We start from the raw sequence: 23,686 nt of genomic DNA, 5'->3' as shown, positions 1-23,686 counted from the left end.
GCCTTTCTTTTTCACTCCTTCCTCTCTGTAAGCCCAAATCTCATATCTACCATCACAACTGTTTTTTTCCTTTTCTTCCTTCAACAGCAGAGATCATATCTCCAGCCTGTCCCTCCCTCTATCCCACTCCATTTTCCCCATCCCTGCTATAAAGTCTCTTTAACATTTTTCCTAAGCTGTTGATCATCTCTCCTCCTGTCCCCTATGCAGAATATCTTCTAAACCAAATCACTCATCCCAGCTTTGTCAATAAAAAATATTTCAGAAGAAATAATTAAAAAATAAATAAGCACAAATATTTTCCACAGCAGCATAAGCACTGAGTGTAGGAAAGGTTGAGCTATTATGATTATACTGAAAAATAATACTTATCTCTGGTAGTGTGAGTATATCTGGTAGCTTCAATCTCTTATATCACACTGATAGCTGTCTCTTTTTTTTTTTTTTTGTGCTGTGGAGTGCCTCTGGCTTCTGCTGTCAGCCTGGGAGAAGGAGAAGGGCTTAACATGAGCAGTATGGCTTGATATGAGCAGTCTGACTTTGCCAGCTGGAGTTTAAATGCTCCCTTCACAGGACACCTTTGTTGTGACTTCTGACATGGCACAGTGGGGTTTATTATTATCATCTATCTTATCACATTCTTTGATATCTGGAGCCCCTTCTCACCTACAGGTTACTTTATCCTATTTGTCTCTTCTGAAGATTCAGTGGTAAAGTCCCAGAGTGGGGTGTAAACTGAAGCCTTTACTACCTCTTATGTGATTGTTTTAAGAGAATTCTTTTGTGGGATTCTGTCCCGCATTGTTTAGGGCTTTTTAATATGGTTCTCTCTCTCTCCCACACACAAAACTCCTAGTCTTGTAGTTGATATTGCTGGTTTGGTTTTCCTGTTGTGTTTTTTTCCTTTTTAACCTGTGTTTGGTGCAGAACCTCAGGCCCTGAGTGACCTGAGTCCTTGTCTTGGTCTAAATCTATCAGGGTAGGCCTCCAGGCTGCTACTACAGTACAAACATCAGATTAATTGCTCTTTTTATCAGCAGGAGGACATAAATTTGGGAGCAGCCTTAAACGATTTGCAGCTCATCAAGAATCCTGGACAGAGGGAGTTACGGAAGGAGAGCGTTCCATAACAAAGAAATACGAGGAACCTTCCTTTTGCCTCTGACAGTCCTCAGGAGTTCTTCAAATGCTGAGTCAGTGCTTAATCAAGCACCAGTTCTGTGAAAGCCTGCAGGCATGAAGCACATGAATCATCTTATAGTATACATAGGCAAGGATGCCCTTGAATTTTGGTAGGGTCGGAGCCCAATTTAAGAGTAATCCTACTGACCACTGGATGTCACTGCGACACTGCAGGAATGAAAATTAAGGCAAGGATTTTCAAAAGTATCCAAAGACTTTTAGAGCATGAGTCCTTATGACCATAATTTAAACTTTGTGAATTTCCCTAAAATTAGCTGTTAGCTTACGTGCCATTAGAGAATAGTGAGCTTTAATATTGAGAGTTAGACACTCTAATCTATCAAAAAACTGTATGAATTAGTGTCACTAAAAAGTGCGTGTGTGAGTGTCTTGGAAAGGGGATTCAAAAAAGGGGTTCTAGTTGCACTGTCTTCTGTCATTGACACAGTGAAGATTTTGATGATAAATTAAATTAAATTATATTGTTCAAATTAAAAAAATTGGTGGGAGTGATGGGGATTTCAAGAGCTTGGTTAATCTACTCCACCTTAGAGTTGGAATCAGATAATGCCAATGCTAATTTAATTTACTCTTATCGTCTGCAGCTATTTCATAACCTCATCAGAAAAGAAACCTGGTTTCTTTGCTGTAACTTTCAGATAATGATTTTCAAACTTTCTATTCTTGTTCTTTCCCTTTTCAGAGATGCAAAGAAAGCAAATAAAGAGTTGCAAGGACATATACTGCCACATAAAACAGCCTTATATACACATAAAATAGCTATATAATGTAATAATAATGAAAAAAAATGAATTCTACTAAGTAAGGAAAAGAGCAATCTGGGACATTGGACTACTTAGCCAATGGCAGAAAATGGAAAACTAACAAGTGAAGATATACGTTGAACAGATCACTTGAATTTGAGAGGATTCTTTCATCTTTAGGTTATTGAAAGGAAACCTCACTTGGAGAGTTGTAGAAAAGGCTGCTGATAATAAAGCACTTATTGTGGCAAGACCTATGGGACTTAAATGATGAGTAATAAATATGAAAATAAAGTCTGGTCTTTAGTTAAAATTGTGGTGTAGGTGGGTGTCAGGTCTATGCACACCCAGCACACCTAATCCATGAATTCCTCTTGTGCTGCTGGAACATCCCAGCCAGTCTCCACATATATGAAGGCTAGCTCGAGGCAGTGGCTAGCTTGAAACTAGAAAACCTTCACACCTGAATATTTGACTGTTACATGTGCCCAAACAGGTGACAATTTTAGACACTTTTTGACATTCTCTAAGGCAGCTCCTGCTATACATAGTCCAATTTTTATCCTTAAAGTTGGACATTCCTATGTTTTCAATGAAGACTTGTTTTATGTTGACTCATGTATTTGGTCTCTCCCTTGATTCTTCTACTGCAGTATAGGTACCAGAAGTCATTTTCTAACCTTAGAAACAATGGCAGCTTTTTAAGGCTAGGTAATGTCTTTCACACTCTCTCTTCATTATTTTTCATTCACCTTCAGACAGCTGTGAATACTGCCATTATATGGCCTCCAAGATTCTGAAGTTTCTCTCTAATTTCTCCTTGGTAAAATTAGAGCAATTTATGCAAGTATAAATTGATCTACTTCCACTAGAGTTTTTGGCCTGTGGTTAGTATATTGCTGTTTATTTTAAAATGTTTTAAGAGTTGCAGCCACAACAGAATCTCCTAGATTAGCTAGTCTAAAGGATAATTGCTTGACATGATGCCTATTAGCAGAATTTCACAGATGGTCAAGCCTGAGTTTTATTAATTGCTCAAGTTAAGCCAGAGTTTTTTCATAATTAATGATATGGTAGTAAAAATTTTTCTCAGCTCAGAAGTTGAATAAACATGACCTTCTGGAAGGGAAGCCAAAACTGAGACGGTGAATATTTACTGCTGATTACTGGACATAAATTCAATACTAAATGGGTAAATTATTTCATGAAAACTAGACCCCTGTGGGTCACATGCTACAAAGAACCTGAGCTGGAAAGTAGAATTCGGGTTAGAGTTAGAGTCCAGTAAAAGAGAGAGACTAGAGGTATGGTTGTTGGGAGTGGAGTTGGAAATGGACCTTCAAATGAAGGTTAGGACAGCCAAGGGATTTGTGCTCAGAGAACATTTGTGTTGTGGGTCACAGGTGGGGTCTTAGTCCAGACCTAAGATGGGAAGTAGGATTCAGATTTGGACTTGGACTGAAAGGAAGGGAGAGCCTGGAGGTGTGGTTGGAGTGATGCTTAATATGGCAGAAAAAAAATTGTTTCATCAGAATGAAAGCGATTAATGGAAGATAAATAGGTCTCAGGACCTTTTATTCAAATGGAGGGATGGGCAGTATTTGAACAAGACAACAACAGGGATATTGGGCAGAAACTATTTTAGAAAAGGTTCTATTAAATGTCAGTGCCATTAAAATATATAACCAAATGATACTGTGTTTTGACTGTTTTTATACTGTGAAAATGATGGAGGACTTGCCTCATGAAAATAATGAGAAAAATTATTATGGTGAATTTGTAGAAAAGAAGAAATATGGCACTTTCTTTAACGAGATACAAGTGTAGAAGTAGTAAATCTGCTACAGGCAATACTTCTCCATCATATGTATTTGGTCTTCTTTCATATTTGTTCTAACTTCCTATATTCCAATCAGCTTTTAAGAGGCTGCTAGTTCAACACAAAATATAAATTTTGTTACTATAAATTATGCTACACCTGAGAGCACAACTTTCCATTACAGAAGTTTTTCAGATTGAATGCTATATATCTAAAGAAAGGCTGGGAGGGAAGGAGTGAAAGGATTTTTGAAAAGCTTTTAGAACCATTACCTCAGAACAGGGTTCCCTTCTTTCGTGGAAGAGAATAAAACCATTTTGCCAGAAGAGATTTCCCCCTAAATCAGCACCTGAAAATTTTCAAGCAGACATTTCTCAGCCTTTAAAAAACACTGTTTAGAGACAGCTACAATTATCTCCCAAACAAGCTTTACAGTTCTCTCTTATCCCAATGAGCCAGGGTGTGAATATGGGCAATGGCATTCCCTAAAAGCCTTGGAAGATTTATAGTAATACAGTCAAATAGCAGCATTTCCTTTGCAGGTTTGGTAGGTGCAGCATAGACCCAACCATCCTTTGCATGTGCAAGGGCTTTTCTTAAGCTTTTCCTCTTTTCCCAGTCTGGGCTGATGCCAGGATAGAGTAGCAGCTATCACATGTTTTGATGGCCTATGTTTGGCAGCTTCCTGACAGACTGATAAGGCAGCTTAGCTGAAGAGTCCTTGGAGGGATATGGAGGAAATAAGTCCTCAGGTGGTCCTTGGGGCTGTAGTCTGGCGTTGAGTAGAGCAGGAGCTGTTTCATTATACTGTGCATTACAGGGACTTAGGTACCTGTTTCCCTGTGTAAGGAATGAGTGAATGAACTAATTAATCATTAATTTAATGCCTCTCAAGCGTGAAGTTGTCTGACACTCACAAAGCCAAGGAATTGACTCTGCACTCCTTTACACCTTGTTTAACCTAATGAAACACCAAAGCTTTTTTTCTTTCCATATAGAAGAGAGCTCAGAATGGGACTTAATAACTTTCAGATCACCTTAAAGGAAAGCAACCTTCCCCTAGAATTTATTTAGAAGATATTACATAGAAACAAGAAAGCTCTGGGTTCTGCTTCAGATCCTGAGGCATGTTGATCCCCAAAACTGCCATCACGATGTGATTTAAGTACTTATTTCCTCAAGTGAGGTGTCCATTCTGTCAGCCAAAGGAAATTTGACCTTTGGTTGCCATAATCAAGTTAGAAACAACATTCTTGTTTGGACTATACAAAAGAGTGGTGACTGATGACTTGGAATTGTATTATGATTTATGTTATGGAAGTCTGCAGGTGGCCTTAACCAAGATTTTCTACTTTGTATTTTTAGGTTTTGGTCGCATGTGATTATTTCTGAGGTTCTGCCCAGTGTGCAAGGGTCAGTTCTGCAGCTGGTGGCTGTTACAGCCTGCAAAAGCAGGTGGGTGAGGTACACAGGTATGCAGGGCTGGTGGTGACATACCTTGTGGGGCATAGGCTTGTGTCACCTGGTCACGGGCTCCTGTCTTCTGCTCTGGTCTGTTGGATGTGTGGCCTGAGTGTGTTTCAGCCAGGAAGAATTCATAATCCACGTGCTGCCTAGACACCAGACTCATGCAAAGGAGGAACAGGGGCCAGTATTGGGCTTATCACAGATTCATAGAATCATAGGATGGTTAGGGTTCGAAGGGATCTTAAAGTTCATCTATTCCAACCTCCCCACCATGGGCAGCAATACCACTCACTAGATCAGATTGCTAAGGGGCCCATCCAGCCTGGCCTTGAACACTTTCAGAGATGAGGCATCCACAGCCTCTCTGGGCAGTGTCTCACCATCCTCTGAGTAAGGAATTTCTTCTTAATATCTAAATTAAACCTGCCCTTTTTCAGTTTAAAACCAGTGCCCCTTGTCCTGTCACTATCTGACCATAAAAAAAATTCCCCTCCCTCCTTAAGGTACTGGAAGGTTGCAGCTCTCCCTGAAGCCTTCTCTTTTCCAGACTGAACAACCACAACTCTCTCAGCCTGTCTTTGGATGGAGAGGTTTTCCATCCCTCTGATGATCTTCGTGGCCCTGCTCTGGACCCATTCCAGCAGGTTTGGGTGATGTGTAGCTACATTAAATCTGTCAAAAGCAAAGAACAAAAAAATCTTATCTCAGGTTTTCTCACTGCTTCAGTGGAAGAGAGTATGATAATGTACTTTAAAGCATGATTGAGCCACCCTTGGTGAAGCTCACTCCCCTGGCTGGTACTACTTTTCTCCAGGCACTTTTCCAGTATCGCTCCTGAAGATAGGAAGGATGTTCATGAAAGGGGTGCTTCCCCTGTGCTCTGGCCATGCTCTGGTTTGATTGCAGTCCTTGAGATTTATGGGGATTTAGGCAGGCTTCATGTCCTTTGCTCTCAGTGTCTCAGAGGCAAATGAGATTTCATACTCACAACTTCCTATGTTTTCATTTCCTCATCAAATATTTGCTTGGTTTTTTTGTTTCTTTCTTTCTTTAGTACCCTCCCTTGAACATCTGCTTGTGTTTTGTATGGTTATTCTTCCTGGCAGGTGCTTACGAGACTGGTCGAGTAAATGACAAGATGTACCCAAGCTTTTCTCTGGCTGTCACAATGCTCAGGACATGCAAGGTCAGGTCTTCGCTGTAGAAGGAGCCCACTTAACAAGGTACTAATTTACTTCAAGGAAAGAGATTACTGATCAAGGTAGATTTCTACAGCACATGAATATGTAATTCAGAATGAATAAATTATTAAAAGTATTAGGCTTACTCTCTGCTCACAGTAAGTCCATGAGTATTTCAGAATGTTCTTATGTTTGTCATTAAATGCTTCTGGTATCTCCTAGTCTTATATTTATTTTTCTGACCTGCTTGCTGAATTATAATTTGGCCATATCACTCCAAGAGTGGACAGGTGTGCAAACTCTTCTTTTGCGTGTGTAGACTAAAAATAAGATTTATAAAGGTTTTTGAAACAGAATTTAAAATATTTTTTTCCATAGTTGCTTAGCATTAGCCCATGAAAAGGGAAAGCAAATAAAAAATGAACCCTTTAAAAAGAGTGACAGATAATAAACAGAGCATTTGTATTATGCTTTCTGGTCAAGACTCCTGAAAAATTGTATTTTATGTGTGTGTAGTTTTTTTTCTAATTTTTAAATTAGACATCTAAAAATTGATGTAGGAATATCCAATGAGAACTGTCAAACTTTCTGCTGTGGTTTAACATGCAGACAGTTAAATCCCACACAGCTGCTTGCTCACTTGTCTCCCCAGTGGGATGGGGGAGAGAACTGGGGAAAAAAAAATCCTGGGGTGAGATAAAGGCAGTTTAATAGCACAGAAATGGAAAGAAAAGGACTACTATTACTCCTCCTTCTACTGATGAATTAATTACATTACAAAAGCAAGTGCTGCACAATGCAACTGCTCACCACCTGCTGAGTGATCCCCGTCCATTTCCCGAGCAGCCACCCTCAGCCACCTTTCACCCTAATTTATACACTGGGCATGACATCATATGGTGTGGAACATCCCTTTGTCCAGCTGGGGTCAGCTGTCCTGACTGTGTCCCCTCCCAGCTCCTTGTGCCCTTGTCAGAGACTGAAATATTATAATTTATGACTTAAACATTTTCTTGAAGGACTTTTAAAACTGTATTACAAAAGCTGCAGAGAAGACTACCACACCCTGAATGGACTGAGGCCTGACACTGCTCCCTGATGAAGATAAGATAAAGTAACAACTCCGGGCTGGGGACATTCACAAAGCACAGCCTTAACACCTCCAAGGTGGAGACCACAGCCCCAGGGCTATCAGCTGCCAGGCTTGCACAGACCCTCAAACCAAAGGGTGGAGGGAGGAGATGCTCTGGCTATCTTGGAAAAGTCTGTGGTGAGAGGAGCAGTGACTGCCCATCCTCCCTGTGCAGAGGAGCCCAGCTGAGGGGTCCTCACCGGGGAGGGGAAGCTTATCCACAGCAGAAGGGGGTGACATGGCCCATCACAGGGGCCCCCCTCAAAGGGGTCCCCAGACCCTGCACCAGAGCACCAGAGATGGTGCAACAGACCCTCAGTGTTGCAAGGGACAGTGTCAAGCCAGCCCCTGCAAGGGAGACACGTGGGCATTCCCACCTGGCCCACAGCGTGTATTAATCCACGGGATTCTGCACTCTTTGGCGTGTGGCAGCGTGGCCACGGCAGCGATGGGGGACCCTCACCACCAGCAGACCAGATGGAGGGGAGCAACGAGACGTCATTGGGACCCTTGGATGGGTGACATGCTTCCACCTAACCCCTGTCACCTCTCCCTGTTCCCCCACCCCCCATGCACACTTCTTTTTTCCATTTCTTTTTCTCTTTCTTTTCTCTTCCCTTCTCTTTGTCTCTTTTACTATTAAATAAAATACATCCATTTTTTGGTATCAACATCTAACCTCGTTCGGTTTTAATCTCATTTCTGGAAATACTTTGGACCTTCTAAGTTCTTTCTGGTTTATGCACAGAGACTTAGCTTGCTTTGCTTTTCTGAGTTTAAGCCGGATCGTAACAGCCCTGCAGTCTCCTTGCTGGCAGGGTGGGGTGAGAAGCTGAAAAGCCCTTAAGTGTAAACACTGCTAAACAACAACCAAAACATCAGTGTGTTATCAGCCTTGTTCTCATCCTAAATCCCAAACACAGCACTGGACCAGCTACTAGGAAGAAAAGGAATTCTATCCCAGTCAGAACCAGGACACTTTCTGATTTGTAAAAATCATGACATTTATTTAAATGCATATATTTGGACATATCAACCTAATGACAGATTCCCGTTTTCAAACTAACATGAAACTATATCTTAATCGACCCTCAAAATGATCCTGCTAGATAAGATGGTCCTACACTACAATTTTCTTTTGGCACTGGCTTGACCTAAAATATCTGGTTGGACTGCCTTAGGACATCTTCTGTGGTTTCTTCACTGAAGATAAACTGAATTTTCAGAAAGGAGGACTTTCAGAAAGCACTTTGGTTGGTGGTAAGGTATATTCTTGGAGAGGAGAGACGAACTGCTAGTGAGGTTCTGAAACATAAAGACAATTTTTCTCATTTTTATGTATCCTTCTTGTACCTGGAAAATGTAGGACGCTTTAAAATATGGCAAAAAACTAGCATTTTTTTTCTTTGTGAGCTTTTTCTTCTTTCTGTTGTATCTTCCCCATGATACCATTTTTCTTGCACATTTTCTACTCTGCCCTACTCTACTCCGACATAATTCTTCTCTAAGTGCATGAGCACTATTCCTCTACTTCTTAAGGAAGCAACAAGTCTCCTTCTGCAGTAACCTCCATTTTTCACTACTACTGTCTGCTTGCTGAATCTGTCCTTAACCAGATCTCAAGCCCCTCGAGCTCTAGCTCAGGCCAGCCCAAACACTTGCTACTCAGAAGTGTCCTTGCCCTGCAAGCACCAGATGTGGCTGTGTTTTCATCCAGCTGTGTGGCAGTTTCTCATCACCACTCCCATTTGAGAACACCAGGATTTTCATTATCTGCATGTGCACAGCACACGTAAAACCCCCCACTGATGTGGATTCTAGCTTTAAAGTTTAGGAATACAATCAAAAGCTCTGAAAATTTCCCTTCTTCCCTCTTACCCATTGTCACTGGGTTCAGGAAACCATGCCTGCTGTATCCTGGGAGATGCAAGCTTTCTGTTCTGTGATTGCTCCATTTTGTTGACAGCTGATCTGCTTCCAGGACTCTGGAGAAATGGGGGCTGAAGACACCATGTGTGTGTGTCAGTACCACCATAATGTCCCTCGTGGGGATAATCCAGCCAAGGCTGCATTCCTGGTACCGTGTCTCTTTCCTTTGCCACCTGTAGTCTACTAATTTGCTACAAGGCAGGGTTCCCTGTCACCACATCTGTGGTGGGGGCCTCTGGGTCTGTAGAGAGGATTGAAATGAAGGCACCATGTGGTGATACTGCATGCTGCTCTGCCTCAGCCATAGCATGTAACAAATTGACCTAATTGGAAAGTTGCAAACTCCTTCCCCCAGCAGAAACCCCTCTCCTAATTATCCATGTGAGGGAAAGGGTTTCCATTCCCTAATCAGCAGTAGGGAAGGTACTCCTTTGACTTTTCCATTTTAAATATGTAGCTTCTGGTGCAGAAAGCTGGCTGTGAATTAGTACTTGATGGGAGGATCACAAAGAGAGCCTTCTGATTCTGTCCTGTGCCCACTGAAGCCTGACACAGCAGGAGAGACTTGCTGGGTGGGTGGGTGCTGAGTGGAGCCACATCTCTTTGTGATTCTCCAGGCTTCTTCCCACCATGTTTTTTTTTTTTTTTTTTTTTATTTTTATTTTTGGTTGTTGTTATTTAATTTAACTTTATTATGAATAGATGTTTGAGTATTAATGTTGCTTATCATACAACATGTTCATAGCAAATTGAGGAAAACTGTTGGCTGGGGGGGGTGGAACAAAGATTTAGTGACTAATATGTGTTTTTTTAACTTGTTTTTTAAAGAAAGACTTTAATGAAATGTGTATGAGAGTGTGCACATGTGAGAAGGGATGAAACACAGAACAATTTAAATGCTGTAACATGTTTTACAGCTAGGATACCATTTTTTCTCCTACAAAAGCTGATAAAATACAAGTTCCATTTAGGCATAAGATTTATAGTTACTTTAACATATGCCCTGAAAAAATGCGTATCTACAGGGGATAGTAGTTCATGGAGAAAACAAGTTGGTGCTGAGAAGTTCAATTACTCTCCTGAAATATCAATAATGTAGCTGGAAGAAAGAAAAAACAACAGGCCACTTCCTATATTGGATGTATTCTCAAAACGTCTATAAAGGCTTGCTGCCAGCAGCAAGAAAGTAATAACTGTAAATGTTGCTCAGTGGGAAGACTTAGTGGTAGAGCCCCTCTGTTTGAAATTTTACCGAAGCCCTGTCAACACAGTGTAACTTTCATGTTTTTGCATTTTTATTTTTATTATCGTTTCTATTATTCTTGGCAGGTGCATGTGTTGGCAGGTGAACTCAGGGTCTCCCTCCTGGCAAGGCTCTCTATCTTTTCAAGTCACTCAGCATAAGCCTGCAGTTTCTTGACTCTGAGATCTGCTGAAATATATTTTAAACATACTATTCTAGATGGTGTCCCTGTAGTACTTCCTGAAGTCCCACTGTATTCTCCTACAGAAAGCTTAAGCAGCAGAGTGAGCAATGTAATTTTATTCCTTAAAGAATTACCAAAATCTTTCTGCAATTCCTTTTATTTGACAGCTATGTTTGAATTTAATAATAAAAATAACAACAACAGCAACAACGATGATGATGATGAAGAAATAACCCCAACATGTTCTAGGCTGCTTGAGGCAAAGTGGTGTGCTTTTTCTTTTTCCTGAGGTACTGGCACCTGTGCCTGGTCTCAGCAGTACAAGATCTTATGCACATGAAGAAACTAGAGAATACTGTGTCATAGCACTGTCACATGGGGGAGCTGACAGAGCTTTGCCATTGCACAGGACAGCCCTTTATCAAAAGAGCTCCTGAGGAATCTTCTGAGGTTACTTCTGATGGAGACAGGCTGCTGACCTCAGGTGCTGAAACAAATAGGCTGAAAACAGATTCAGGTGAATGAACTGATGTTTTTCTTTTTTAAGGAGATCGAAATGAACAATAGAGTCTTTCCCCCCTCCTTTTTCTGCATTTTTTTATAACTATTCTCAGCTGAACGTTTTAAAAATGTTTTTACAGTTATTTTACGTATTTCAAAATAACATTTATTAGCCTAATACCTCTAATTAGGCATGATGGGTGAATCACATGTAGACTGTGCGCCCACATTTATTCATTTGAATTCATATACATACTTACCTAATTTCGCTGCAGTGGTATGGCCACATGTTAAATGAAGTTAATCCTGCTAAGATTAACTCTCAGATACAGACCTATGGTGCAACAAGGACTTTAAGATTCTGGTCCTTCCAGGTTTTCCCAATTTTTTAATTGCAGGGATCATTACTTTAAACAACTCAAGCTCAGAAGACAAATGTGTATGGAAATGGATTGGTGTGAAATCTGTCTTTTGGTTCAGACAGTGAAATTTGGTGCTCCTATTGAATACATTTATACAGTAAAAGCAGTTCAGTTACTTTGAGGGTGAGTACTTTAGGGGAGAGAGGAAAGAGCTTCAGAGTGGGCTTACGCCAGTATTTAATTTTGGATAGGCAGAGTCTTTATGAAGCAAATCTCCCAATTTCTGCCTTGCTGTGCTGTGGTTTGTGCCTGGGAGTAGTTCCAGGACATGGATTCCCAATTCCCACTGGCATAGGGTCAGGTGTGCTCTGTCCATACGACTATGACATTTGTCCAGATGAACTCTCCTACAAACACCTGTAGTGTGGCTATCAGGCCCCCAGTACCACCAGTTTGCTACCCTCACACTGCAAGGTGAAGCAGACAAGAGTTTCAGTGGTGTGCAGCCACCCTTCATTTGGGTGATGGGGCACATGACAAATATGCTGGAGCACTTGGCCTGGTGTTTAATTACAGTCAGTAATTAAGTAGAGTCAGTAGTTCATGGTGATACCTGTTCCTATAGTTTATGGTTGTTGTCAAATATCTACAAAATGGAGATGCTCCCTGCCCACAGAGTTTGTTTTTTTTTGTGTGGCATCTCTGTGTGGTGGTGGATATGTTAATACACCCAAATCCCTGAGGAAAAAAAAATATCTAATTTTCAGTTTGGAAAGTAATGTATTGAAAGTCACTCATTCAAAGGTAAGTTTAGCTCCTGTGGCACCTGTGGCTGGCAAGATGCTGGAGGCCCTGCAATTTGGTCTTCTACACCTCAAGTATGAATTTCTTGCTCCCCAGATGGTTTAAGTAAGTGGCACATTTTCTGGCAAAAGAGAAGGTGCAGCTGTTTCAGATGTATTTTTTTATTATGAATCCTTATTGTGTTTGCATGTCATAATAAATACACACACACAAATACTCTTTGACTGTATTATAGTTGGAACTAGAAAAAGATCTATTAAGGTCCTAATAATAGGAAGGGAACAACAATGGTTTCCAGCAATGTCTGATATGTTATCTTTAGAGACTAAGGAACTTTATGGAGTTCCTTACATTCTCTACAAACAAGAGTAATATATATTCAGTAATAAGTAACTTTATTATTTTTTTTAGTCTCTGGGAATACCTGGTTTCCTGGTTAGGTATTTGAAACATCTTGTGTGTTTACTAAAAAATGCAAGCAGTCAGACTTGGGCAAGAAGAAACTTCAAAATCAGAAAATGCACTTGAGACATACATTTATGAAAGAAAAATTACACTTTGGACAATGGGCTTGTTAGGTTATGTAGAGGTTTGCTTTAAGCAGTCATGCAGGTTATCAGCTGAAATAACTTGCTTTTTACATGTTGTTCTTTCATTAAAAGGTCAAATAAAATTGTTCTGGAAGCCTGGTGGGTACTTTAAATGGCTAGTTACTCAAAATGGCCTTTTGGGGATGACATTAGAGAGAGTCTCAAATGTGGGTTCTGTTGTATTTTGTCCCATACTAATTTTTAGGGTAAAATAATCCTGACCAAAACCCAAACTCTGTTTTTTCAGTGGTGCTGTCACACTGAATTCTTCCTGTTTTTTGCAGTCTTTCTAGAATACGGATACAGCTCCTCAGGAAAAATGCATAGATGTGAGGCTGTGTCCTTATGTGTGATGCTTTGCTATTGCAAACAATCATATCATATAACAGCTTTCAGAAATGGTTCAAGCCCTTTTTTTAAGAAAAAAAGTGAAGTAGTCATTTTCTATCCCACTGGAGGGCTTTGATCTGTGCTTTGACACTCTTATATTTTCCTAGGTATTCATATTAAATTAATTCCTGATTAATTTTATAATAATTTATTAATCACTGTGAACACCATCCTAGAGGCTGTACTCCCTTGGAATATATGCCCAAGAGGTATTTGGAGAGAGGCATATTCTCACTCTGCCTTCATTTAGCTTGACTAGACAAGACAGATTCTTGTAGTTCCTTAGCTGAGTGATCTCCTTCTTCCTCATGTAAGATTAAGAGCTTCTCCAGACATACTTTCTCACCTGCCAGTGGCTGGAGGTGGATGACTGTGTTAGATGAGGTATTCTCTATACTAAGCTCAATGTCATTAGAGTCTAGAGAATTCACCAATACTGATACATCATGGAACTGTCTTTGCCTTTATCCTGAAAGATAAACTGCTTTAGTGTCTTGCAGGCATTTGGTCAGGAGATTAAGAAGCTTGGGTTCTTCTTTTCAGATATTTTGAATTAATGAGAATTGGCTAAACTAACTCCAGCTGCTAAGTTAAAGCATATTTCAAGCTGTTGTTATATTAGTGCATGAAGCATATTAAAATGAGCTGGATTTGAAACCTCCTGAATGTTTTCTTTTCACTCGTGTTTTCAGCCTGTTCCAGTGGGTGGCACAAGAAGCACAAAAACTAGGTGAGTTTCCATCCCAGCATGTCCCATAGGATTTCTATTTAACTATTGTAGTTCTTAGTTAAAAATAATAAAGGAGATGCAAGAGGGTAAGGAAGAGGGTATTCCTCGGTCTGAGTGCTTGGTATCACGCATTGTGAAGGTTTAATTCTTCACTATTGTTTTATATTCATCAGTGTCTACAAAAACAGGCTCGAGGGGATCAGTCTGAGAGCTTCCCTTCCTGAGAGCACTGTGGCTGAGGCCTGATGTGCTGGGCATTGTGTGGGAGCCACAGATCTTACCTGGAGTGAACCCACTGGGTCCCTCCATGTTCCAAGTGCTGTGGCTGTGGGCTCTGCATTGCAGCACATTCAGAACTGTGCATGCATGTGCAGTATTTGGCTCTTTTGGTGACATTGAAATGATCTTTATTATAGTCACTTCCATTTTCACAGCTGGGATTGAAAAAAGAAAATGACAAAGATCTGAAATAAATACTGCAGTTAAGATATTGCCCTGGAGAACATCCTACTGTAATGTTTTGTGGGAGGGTGCCTGGGGTGTTATAGGAAGGCTTATAATGGTCATGCAAGTGCTTCATCCATGACACATCCATGTGGTTGCTGTCTTAATGAAAAATTGAAAGGAACAACTTACATTTGCTTTGCAGAAGTACAGGCAAAACCAAACTTTGCTGTGACAAAAGGATGGATTTTGTGGAGCAAAATCACAGGGGATGTGAAGATACTTTACATGGTTGGGATCATCAGTTGGTATTTCAGGTCAGTGGTAAGAGAGGTTGGAAATATCACGACAGATTTCAGAAGGCCTTTAGGAATCAGCTGGGTCTGAGAGGGCTGCAGGTGGGAGAAGTCCCTGTACTACTCTTGCTAACCAATGGCCTCTGACCCTCCTCTAAAGCAGGAAGACTATGGATGCAGAAGAATTGCAAAGCAGAAGTTGTCTCTATGGGCCATGCCTGATGTGATGCCCAGAAATCTGCTGGGCCATTGAAAGCCTACTTTGTTTACTGTTAGAGGGGACCCTGGATGCATGAAAAAGCCAGAGGAGGAAGAACTGAGTGCACAACACGAGAGTTACTGGTTAGAAGTAGGTCTAGTAACAAATTTTCAAGTGCAGCATTTTTCAAATGACCAAAGATAGTGATGCCATGATGATTTTTTTTACCTTTTTTTATATATACCTTCTATATACCCTTTTATATAACTTTTATTTATCCCCAGTGCTTTTAACATGCATACTTGTAATTCCTTAAGTCTGATAACTTAGTTTAGACCTAGTATTCCATTAAGGAGACCAAACATCCGGGAGGCTTTGCAGTTGGAGGTCAGAAAGCCCTATGCTATCCTGAGAAAGCAAAGTCCTCTCTAAAACACATCCTGTAAACTAAGATAGGCCCATCCAGGGGGGAATTCCTCGGGATAGGGAGATACCACGGTATCATTTAAGCTTTTCATTGGAGAATCTTTAATAGATTCACTAATTTGCAAGGTCTATAAATTGTATACATGATCTATCATGTGTGTGCATTTCAGTGCACATTTCAGTGCATTCCACTTAGATGAAGTAGTACACCTTAGAGATCCTTAAATAAATACCAAAGTAAAAACCCGTTTTCCCTTAAACCGTGTTTAGCTCTTAATTTTAAGACCAGGGAAAGGCAACAATAGGACTTCTTTGGGGAATATGTGTTCCATCACAAATTCTCATTTTGTTCATGGCTGCTTCTAGTAGAAGCCTGTTGGATTTTGGCAGGTGGTGTTTGGAAATGCCTTTTCCCTGGCTGGTTGGGGCTCAGCTTCTTCTGCTTTTCTCTCCCTGGGGGAAGAACTGCCCCAGGAGCTGGTGGAAGGCAAGGGCTTTGAGCCCTGCTCCCTCTGAGGCTCTGGATGTGTCCAGGAGACATTAAGAAGCTGGCAGAACATCCCAGATGAAGGAGACGGCCAGGGCTGGTTCAGCATGTGGTCCTTCCCACACCACCATCATTTTAGTTTTGAGTTGCCCTTCCACAGGAAAAAGTCTGAAAGTAGAAAACCACGACCTCTCTGGGAGAACCCAGGGCAGAGGGCTGAGAGTTCAGGGGATGCAAGTCTGCAGGAAGGTGAGCCATCTTTTCCCTGTTTTCCTTTCGTTCAGTCCCTGGGATGACAGGTCCTTGTGGGGGCTCGGAGCACAGACCGCTCCTGTGAGTGGAGCCATGTGCCCTGTGCCACGGCCGGGTGGCCGTGATAGTGCTGCTTTGATGGCTGTGCTTCACAGAGGCAGAAGGCAAGCAGAGGTGAAGTTGCTTTAGGCTGTACCTTGCCTGTCTCAACTTTGGATTCTGACTTTGACCCATTCAGTTGCTTTTATTCCCACTGCAGCAGGAGAGAAGTGCAGAGATAAAAGTCCTCTGGATGGCTCAGAGAAGAGAAGAGTGTCACTTGGTGGTTTGTAAAAGCTGGCTGAGCAAAGCAGGTCACATACCTATGCAGTATTGCCAGGGAACAAAGGTGTGCTTTTTCCCTTGCTCTTTGGTAAATGACCCAGCTTGTGGCAGTTTTTAATATCACATTGCAACTTTTTTTTACTCAAGCAGATGGAGGGAATCAGCATCTTGGTGGCAATGGTCCATAAGAAAAGGCAGGATGACCCAAAGCAAGACTGAAATTTGTTTGCATTTTTAAACAGATGTAGAGGTTAATTCTCCCATTAAATTTTTTGCTTTGTCTCTCAGTATGTGCTGCTGCTGAGGATCAGAAGGAAACCATGATACTGCAGCTTTTTCTTATTTTTCGTGATCACTAGCCACTTTGAGATCTTTCATACATATTTTTGTAGGTGCAAGTTGTCTATTAAACTAGATCAGAAGCATACTAAAATAAAATTTGCAACAATCCTGCAGACAGAACAAGAGAATAAGGTACAATACATCCTGCTTGGTAGATACTATACTCATGATAACCAGACAGGGACCTCAAAAGGTTACCCAGTCAGCATTTTAAGTTTAGGGTATCTCATTAAAAGACATAGCCTTCATAGGTTCAGTAAAATGTGCATTATCTGTGGATCTTTTTCCCAAAGCTTCTCTTCTGAAGCCTTCCATAACTCCTTTATTGCTTGCACTATCTGTTTCTGAGTATTATGCTGCCAGAGAGCATTGGCTCAGTAGCAAACTTGCATGTGTGAGTCAAAACAAGGCTGGTGGGAAATATATTTTAGGGCTGAATTGTCTGAAATAGAGCACAAGTGAGCTGTCGTTGGGCATTAGTGTACCTGAGGAACTGTGCTGCTCTGAACAGCCAGGAGAGGCTTATCTGGGCTTCACAGGTAGGCTGTGACAAACATGTCCAGCCTTGCCTGAGGTGAGAGCCAGAGATTTCTGGGTAATCTGCTCCACACCGTGTTCTCGTAAATGTGGATGAAACTGAAATGAAATTACCTCCACATGGAATAGAAGAGACTGATACATTGTCTCAAGAGTGTACAGTTGAGATGAAATCCAAAATGGGAAAAAGTTGGCAAAAATGTGTGCAAGTGGAAATAAACAGAAAGATAAAAATACAGAAAAGTGAGCTGTAGTACATCCTCTAGCAATCTTTGCTGGATGGGACATACTGTGTTACAGGCACTGCCATAATTAATATCAAGGGTGAATGCAAGAACTGGAGTGGGTTTCAGGTGCATAACAGAAATAAAAAATGTTTGCATTTATTGACAGATTGCTTAAAAACACTGTTACTTAAATGCATTGCTACATGTATTTCATTAGCAGCAAACCAATGGTAAGTAACAGTTCTCAGTTATTATGCAGGAGAAATCCCCAATGTCCTTCTACTGAAACAGTTCTCCTGGTAAAATTGTTTAAAGGTGGATTGAGCTGGACATTCTTCCTTCTTCCCCTTCCACTGGTTTCCTCTGAAGTCTGAATTCATTCCCACAGTCTTGCACAAAAAGTCTGGTGTGTGAAATGAACCCTGCACTGAGTGAGCAGAGCAGGGCCTTCATTTCTAGTTAAATTAGTTCAAAATGGACCTAGTCCCAAAATTTGTCATTCCTAGATAAATCCCCATCCCCACTCTGAGAGTTTCTTGCTTCTCAGAAACTCATTTCTCCTTCTCTCTCTGACAAGCAAAGCATTAAATATGAATCTTTGCTATGACATCTATTTTTAAAGTAAGTGGAATAGCACTGAAAGGAATATAAAGCAAAACTAAATGGCATTTCTTGTTGTCTTTTGATTAAGCTCCCCCAGCTGTGAATAAGCAAATGTCATCAGCGTTGGCTTCCCTTCATGTGTGCCTGAAAGGTGATGGAGCAGGTTTGTCTGCAAGTACTGGTTACAGGCTGGTTGAGCTTCTCCTGCTGAGCAGCCCTGGGCTGGACACCCCCTGGCTGCCTGTGCCTGAGCTCCCAGAGTGCCCGTGCACCGCCTGCTCTCACTTGGTCACGTCTGGCATGTCCCTGGGTGCAGGGCTGGCTGGAGTGGCTGCCATCAGAGGTGCGACTGCAGGAAGGGCCACCCCAGCTTGGCAGCATCAAATGTGTGGAGGCTCCTTCCCTCCATACGTGATGTGGTTTCCTTTGACGTGCTGGAAGCTGAAGTGTGCCTTTTCCCAGATCGTGTGCTTTGGGAGTTGCCTTGTGCACAGCTTAGCCCCCTTTGATGACCCGTGACAGATGAAACAAGCAGCCATTACTTAGCTGTTTCTCAACTCAGCCACCCTTTGCAGACACACAAGAGCCCCCCAGGAACACCTGAGGAACACCTGTATGCTGTTTTTCAGGCACAGACTTTCCAGGGATGGATTGTGTCTCTGCTTGGCACTGTCTTACATAATTTTCTTCCCTCTGCCGCACTGATGGTGTGTACTTGCAAACCTTGTGTCTTCTCCCCCTGGAAGAGGCCAGGTACAGCTGCAATAAGAACATCAGCTGACAGCTGCCTGTGCTGCATCCCCCACACTCCCTCATCCCTCCTCTTGTTCTTACTTCCATTCTTCCAGGCAGCATTATTTTAAGTGTGGTTGGTTCATCTTTGGTGTCTCAATACCTGTCCTCTTTGTTAGAAATCTGCTCCAGAAAGTCTTATACCTTTGTAACTTCCCTTGCTTTTATCAGTCCCCTGGAGAACTGAACTCTAGGAGGTGACTAGATGACAGGTGCTAATAGGAATAGGAATAACTGGGATAGAAGCGTAGCTAACAGGAACAGAAGAGTCTCCAGTAATGTTTCACTCTCAGCTCAGTGCCAATGCCCAGCGTTTGGCCAGGGCAGAGGTGAAGTACACAGATGAGTAATGAACCCCCTTGCAGGCAGGAAAGAGTCTGTGGCTTGATATTAAACATGTATAAGGAATCAACCACAATTAACAAACTGTTAACATATTGATTCCCCAAACAGGCTCAAGTGACAGTTGTATGGGTTAAAGGAAGTGCAGTGTTGGTGAAAGGAGGTGTGATAGATGGAAACAGGACATCAGGAGGAGGTATGTTAACAGCATTTAAACATTACTTGTCTGTTTTGGAAGTGGATTTTTCCTTGTAAAGCTTTTCTATCCGGTGACAGATAAAAGTATAGTTTATAGGAATATGTTAAATCATGCCCTAACCTCAGTTTTCCATGTCTGATGGTAGCAGTGTGGCTAACAGCAACACAGGAGATGTGAATAATTGATTTTACTCTGTTACCCAGAGACAGTAATTTCCAGCAGGCAGCAGGTGACTATGTACTTGCTGCTTCAAACTGGGTCCAGCTCAGAGTATGTGACAGCAGTGTCTGGAGGGCTCATACTGCTCTGTCTCTTAATTACAAACATCCACATGAGGCATTTCTCTTGCAAGACGCACCTGAATCCTGCATGGCTGTGCAGGTTCAGCTTTATTCCTATGGCAAAATTTTTCCTTCATTCTGGTTTGAAAAAAGCTTGTGTAAATCCCTGCCTCTCCAGATGGCATCGACTCTGCAGCTACCAGTTTACTACACATTACATGTTACGATTATTCATACCCTGTTCAGTACAAAGCTCTCTTTGTTCCAGCAGCAAAAACCAGGAGACTTGGTACCCATGAATAGTGGGATCCAGAAGATCCTGGAGTGCCAGAATTGCTAAATTGCTGGTTGAAAAGTAGACTATTCCTTGCACGTCAGAGACTGGATTTTCCAGCTACAGAGCATGTAATGATGGACATTGTATAAATCTGAAGGTTAGGGGAAAAAAGAAAAATGCACACGGCAACCCTATCCCTCAAGTCTTCATAGCATCTGATGATTGTTTGAATGCTCAATTTAGACAGAAAATGCCATGTTTACATATTTTTTTGTTTTTGGAAGAAACAGCTTTTAATTTGCAGATGTGTTAGCAGTGCTGATGCATCAGATGTTCCATGTCAGAAAACATTTAAGCAAGAATTATTTTCTCTTTAACAAAGGTTTTTTCTCTCCTCTCTGCCAATTGAGTAGGTCTAGTGTTTGGCTGGTAATCCAAGTCTTGTACCACCAGAGGGATGGGGAGAATTACAGACTGCTGTTCCCTAGTCTGTGAATTGACGGCAGTGTCACTGATTTGAGGTGAGTGGTTTCTGGCAATTAACATCTGCATGAAAATATTTGTCCTGTGGCTCAGGTAAGTACCTCTACAGGCAGGTTTATCTCCAGAGTACAGGGACTGTTGTAACCAGCTTCTGGGTGGTAGCTTGGGTTCAGGCAGAGGGAGCAGGGAGGTACTGAGTGAAAGCAGATAGCATGGGACTGGTGGTGTGGGGCAGGTAGAGTGAGTGCTGGGGAAGATGGTTGTTTTGGAGCCAATTTATTGAGAAGATAGCTGAAGCCCCAGGGTTGGGGTGCCACTGGAGCAGTAAGGGCCCAAATTCTCTCTTGTGTAGTAACTTGGCTAGTAGGGCAGTGATCCAGCCAGTCACCCAGCCAGGCAGTAACCTAGCCAAGTTCAGTTCCTTCTCGGCTTGAGGGGGTTTGAAATTGCATCTTCAGCCTTGTGCTAGAAGTCATAACCATTTAGTGTCTGGAAAAATAGGACATATAGTTCAAAATGCCCCTGCTCAGAGGACTATAGAACTATTGCCTGTTGACATTGCCTTCCTGTAAATAATGCTCTGGGGATCTCAGTTTCTATTTTCTAATTTTTTTAGAGGCTAATGTAGAGATAATGTAAACAACATTACTTTTGAGAAATTAAATTTACTGTCCAATTGAACTGTGGCTGCTCCCCAGGACCCAGAGTCCTGTTTGTTTGGGTGGTTTTGTTTTGAAACTTTCTTTGAAAACAAAGTTTCTTGAGGATAAATACTCTCATGCATTGGTAGTTAATCATTGAATTGGTAGTAGAAAAGGAGAGGTCACAATCCTTACTTTCTCCCCATTGCCTCTGGCCCCAAAGTGTGTAAACAAAGTTGTACACTGTGATTATAGTAGCTTAGGTCTTCTCTGCTCCCGGTAATGCAGCCCCTTTTGTCCAGAACTGTGTTTTTCACTGGTAAACACTGTGCTTCTCATCAGATCTGATGTTAAACTACTTTAATTGTAAGTAAAGAATTTTGCTGGCTAATTCTATCCTCTTCTGATTTTTCATTTCCTTTGATCTTCCGGATCGCTGATCAGAATGTCACATCCCTTTTGTTTCTTGGCTAAATCCATCTTGCCCATAGATCTGACAAAATGTTTGATTCCCAGATGCATTCCTGATTAGAGCTGGCCAGGAATTTCCTGACAAAGCATGCCTTTGTTGAAAAATGCCAATTTATAAAATCTAAAAGCCTTATAGATATGTCTCTTCTTCAATGCATTTTCCGTGAATAAGAGGAAGGTTTCAGCTCTTGGGATTTGCTCCAGATTGAATTGCTGTGAGTTTGAAAGTCCAGAAAAACCTGCCCTGAAAGGGGGTCTGGGGGCTGCTATACTCCTTATTCTGTGGCAGTGGCCTCGCTGGGTAGCTCAGATAATGTGACAGCAGTTTGTTGAGTCCTGCAGAGCCAGAACTCACTGGTGTGATATTCAGCTTTTGAGTTTCATATCAAAATGTTTCAGAGTCCTGAAAATACTGACTTTTTTTGTCAGCATTGAAAATGTCATATTCCAATTGAATCTCATACCTTGGTTAGAAATGGAAGAATACCGACATTCAGTTGAGGTGTACTCCTGAGAGCTTTACCCAGTTCTGCAAAATCTGGAAATGAAACTTTTAAAAACTGAATTACTCTGGTTGAAGAGGAGTGTACTTTTGCTATTGAAAACAAGATCTTGTCTTGAGCTACAGAGCCTTAGAGACTGAAAGTCTTTGTTTATCTAAAAGTCAGGAAAACATTGGAAGCTTATTCAGGCAGTGGTAATGCACAGCGTGAGTGGTGGCCATTGGCTCTGTCCAGGAGGGTCTGAAAAGGACAGCAAGTTCAATCTCAACATCCATTAAATCTTTAACCTTTATTGCTCTTCTTAATGGAAGCTGGTGGAAGAGGAAGTGGGAATATTTTAATAGATTTGAAGTGCTCCCTTCATGAATTATTTTTCTGTGAGGAGATGAAATGCATCACTGTACGGACACATTATGTTCTCATGGTCTGCCTTATTTAAAGAAACAGTCATAACAAGCACAGTCACAAAGCTGGCATCTTTATTATTTTGCTCTTGTTATTGTGCCTCTGCGGGGTCTACACAGAAGAATATCAGTAGATCAGCAGAATGCTGCTGCTATTGTGGAGCCTTTGTGTAGATCTGTGTGGCAGTAGAAATATGAACAATATTTCACTGAATCCCATCCCTCATTATTTTGGGGCCATTTCCTCAGCAGGCTGTCACACAATGCTAAGGACAAGTTGGGTTCACGACTACTTGAATGATGCAGAGAATAAAAGAATATATACCTCTTTGTGGAAAGAAAGCCTGCCTGGGCCCAAATAGAAGGAAATCACCACAAATGCACCTTGTATCTACTTGTCTAAACAGACCTATTCATTTCTGTACAATAGACTTTCCAGTCCTCAGGTTGTCTCTCAATCCATTTTTTAAAATCAGTCCATCATAATAAGCACACCAGGGAGAGATTTTGTTGACTAACTTCTTTAAAGCTACCTTATAAATATGCAATAACTATATTTGTGAGAATTCAGAGCTCCACATTCCCATCTTAAAAGCTCAGTTAGTTTTCAGTTGTATCTCCACCTAATGCCTGATAGAATCACAGAAGGACATTAAAAAAATTTCCCATAATCTTCTTACACTGGAAAAGTCCATTATTTGAATCCTTCCATAGAAGGATCACCATAGATAGCTGTTTCACTATAGATGGCCACTCGTCTCAGGAGCAGCAGAGGAGCTGTGAGTGCCTGGCATCCCCCAATCCTGGAGGAGGTAACCTAAATATGGAGGCCATTTTAGGAGCCCATAGACTTAATGGATCAAAAGAAGAATACTTGG

The sequence above is a fragment of the Corvus kubaryi genome, unplaced genomic scaffold, assembly GCF_017639235.1.
Source record: "Corvus kubaryi isolate FWS band 111438036 unplaced genomic scaffold, C.kubaryi_AGA036_p1.0 133, whole genome shotgun sequence".
Lineage (NCBI taxonomy): Eukaryota > Metazoa > Chordata > Aves > Passeriformes > Corvidae > Corvus > Corvus kubaryi.
This window is presented reverse-complemented; position numbering follows the sequence as displayed.